At 37.7% G+C, this 3,246-nt stretch overlaps 1 pseudogene; it reads right to left on the bottom strand.

The window, feature by feature from the left end:
* Window positions 1–298: 298 nt before the first annotated feature.
* Window positions 299–3,013, bottom strand: LOC103691992 (uncharacterized; annotated as a pseudogene).
* Window positions 3,014–3,246: the final 233 nt, after the last annotated feature.

Raw genomic sequence — 3,246 nt, 5'->3', positions numbered from 1 at the left:
TTTCTCTCCTGTATGTGTACTTTTAAGATTTTAGAGACCACTGCTTTGTGAGAAAGCTCTGGCACATTGGTTACAGTTAAAGGGTTTCATTCCTGCATGGTTTCTGTTGTCTTTGTAGATGACTCTTTTTGTGCAAAGGCTGTAGCATATTTGTTCCATTCACAGGGTTTCTCTCCAGTATGTCTTCGTTTTTATTCTTAGAGATTACTACTTCCTGCAAAGGCTTTCCCATATTGGTTACATTCATAGGGTTTCTCTCCTGTATGCATTCTTTTATATTTTTGGTGATCACCACTTTTTACAAAGGGTTTACAACATTGGTTAATTCATAAGGTTTTTCTCAATTATATGTTCTTTAATGTCTTTTGAGATTACTCCTTTGTGCAAAGGCTTTGCCACATTGGTTACGTTCATATGGTTTCTCTCCTGTATGTGTTCTTATATGGGTTTGGAGATTACTGCTTCCTGCAAAGGCTTTACAACATTGATTACATTCATAGGGTTTCTCTGCTCTGTGTGTTCTTTTATGATTTTGAAGAGTGCTGCTGTCTGTAAATGCTTTACAACATTGAGTACATTCATAAGGTTTCTCTCCTGTGTGTGTTCTTTTATGTTTTTAGAGAGTACTGCTGTCTGCCAAGGCTTTGCCACATTGGATACATTCATAGGGTTTGTCTCCTGTATGAGTTCTTATATGTATTTGAAGATTATTTCTTCGTGCAAAGGCTTTGCAACATTGGTTACATTCATAGGGTTTGTCTCTTGTATGAGTTCTTATATGTATTTGGAGAGTACTGCTGCGTGCAAAGGCTTTACCACATTGATTACATTCACAGAGTTTCTCTCCTGCATGTGTTCCTTTATGATTTTGGAGAGCACTGCTTCTTACAAAGTCTTTACAACATTGGTTACATTCAGAAGGTTCTTCTCCATTATGTGTCCTTTTATGTCTTTTGAGATTATTACTCTGTACAAAAGCTTTACCACATAGGTTACCTTCATAGGGCTTCTCTCCATTATGCCTTTGGGTATGACTCTGAACTGCAAAGCCATTACCATACTGAATAAAATCAAAAGTCTGCTTTCCAGGAAAACTTCTTTCATACCTGCAAATACAATTGACACATGTAAATTTTTTCTCACATTGATTATATTCATGAATCTTTTTTTTTTTTTCGGAGCTGGGGACTGAACTCAGGGCCTTGTGCTCACTAGGCAAGCGCTCTACCTATGAGCTAAATCCACAACCCCCTCATGAATCTTTTTATATCTATGAATTCATTTCAAATTTTGTTTAAGTGTAAGGAGCAAAATGATCTTAACATAATATCAGTCTGTTTATATTCAAAGATGTTGCCTTATATGTCTTGAACGTTTGAAGACACATGGAATAGGAAGAGAATTGGTTACATGACTCATATTTATTCTATAATTTTTCTACTAAGATTGTTAACATATTTGAAGAAAACTCTATGAACTCAGAGCGTTTGTAGTCTGGCTGTGAACATAAATTTTGCTATCTTTGAGGAATACTACATTTGCAACATGAGCCAATACAAAGAGGAATATTTCTATAACCCTAATCTCATGATGTGATTCAGCACTTTGAATGTTTAAATGTCACCAATCATAGTCAAAAACTAAATATTTATCAACTTTTCCCACATTAAGAAACTCTCCTCAAAGTGGTATCTACTGTACATCTTCTAATTGTTCTGGAAAAGAGAGAGGTATGTTGCTTCTTTCAGTATCACTATGCTCTCCTGGCTTGCATTCACAGGGACATATGACATCCATAGCAAAAGAAGAATAATGCACTACATTCAACACATAACAAAATAAATTTCTATATTACATTTACAAAATTTCAATTTGTTTTCCTCAGAGAGATGTGGTACAGGGTTTAAGGTTTCTCCACAAAACCATTCTTGATTCACTAAAACTGTCCATATCATTAAATTTAGCCATGCTGTTACAGAATAAGGTTCACCACAATTTACTATGGACTATTTGCTTATTAAAAGGGTGTAGACATATAATGATGACCTAATCAATATTTGATGCAGTGTGTATTTTACCCAGTTGCTTTTCTTTAAAACTTGCTACACATATGAAACTTTCTTGGGAGGTATTATCTTATCATCTTTCATATGACAATTACCTTCCATGTCTTCTAGAACTTTTACAGTATTCTTCAGTAGTATTGTCTTCTCAAATGTAGCCTAAAAATAGTATCAGAGAAATTATGTTAAATTATTGGAATTAGGCAACATTTAAATTACTATCTGTAGTGAACTTTAGAACCATAACTGATTTACTCACTTCATTCTTCCTCATTTTTAAGTGAAATAAAAAAAAAAATCAGGGTTAGGGATTTAGCTCAGTTGTAGAGCGCTTGTCTATCAAGCGCAAGGCCCTGGGTTCGGTCCCCAGCTCTCAAAAACAAACAAACAAACAAAAAACCAACCAAACAAACAAAAAAAACAGATCAAATATTGAACAAAACCAGCTGTGCCTATATTTTACAAAGTGAATGATAAATTCATTGAATTACCTATAGCGCTGAGATTCCTATCGGTCTCCAGCATTACACCGTGGTAAAGACTCTTCTGAGAAGGATTCAGCAATGCCCACTCTTCCTGAGTGAAGTTCACATGCACATCATCATTGGTCAGTACATCCTAAAAGATACAATACATGTGTACATGATACAGCATGATACCACCTTCCAGTCTCCATTTGTGCCCACAGCTGGAGCTGTCCCAAAGAACTGCATATTCAAAACTGGTCTTCAGGGGTGGTCTATCAGGAGCCCTCTCACTGCTAACCCCACTTTCTCTCCACTGACTGTCCAAAGGGAGAAATACCTGGACCTCCCAAGGCCCAGGATCTATAGAGCAACCTGGGATGGTACTCTTATGGTCTGCATCTGGTCCCAGAGCTGAGCCTGTCCTATTGCTCTATAGACCAAAATCCTCACCACACGGAGGTGGTCTCTTAGGAGTGCCCTCATTGCCAATCACTCGGGGTGGAACACACATTTGCTCCACAGTTGTTAAAGGAGAGATGAGCTTGGAACAATCTTGGCAATGGAGTGGTGGGGAGGCCTGGGAGAGGACACACTTGATCTCTATCTGTGCCCAGTGCTAAGGGTGTGTCATAGCCCTCCAGACCCAAAACAAGGCCAGAGAGTACTGGTCTCCCAGGAGCATTCTCATTCCTAGGATCAGAGGCATATGAGTCTGC

This window comes from Rattus norvegicus, chromosome 3 (genome assembly GCF_036323735.1).
Source record: "Rattus norvegicus strain BN/NHsdMcwi chromosome 3, GRCr8, whole genome shotgun sequence".
In the NCBI taxonomy this organism is placed as follows: domain Eukaryota; kingdom Metazoa; phylum Chordata; class Mammalia; order Rodentia; family Muridae; genus Rattus; species Rattus norvegicus.
This window is presented reverse-complemented; position numbering and strand designations above follow the sequence as displayed.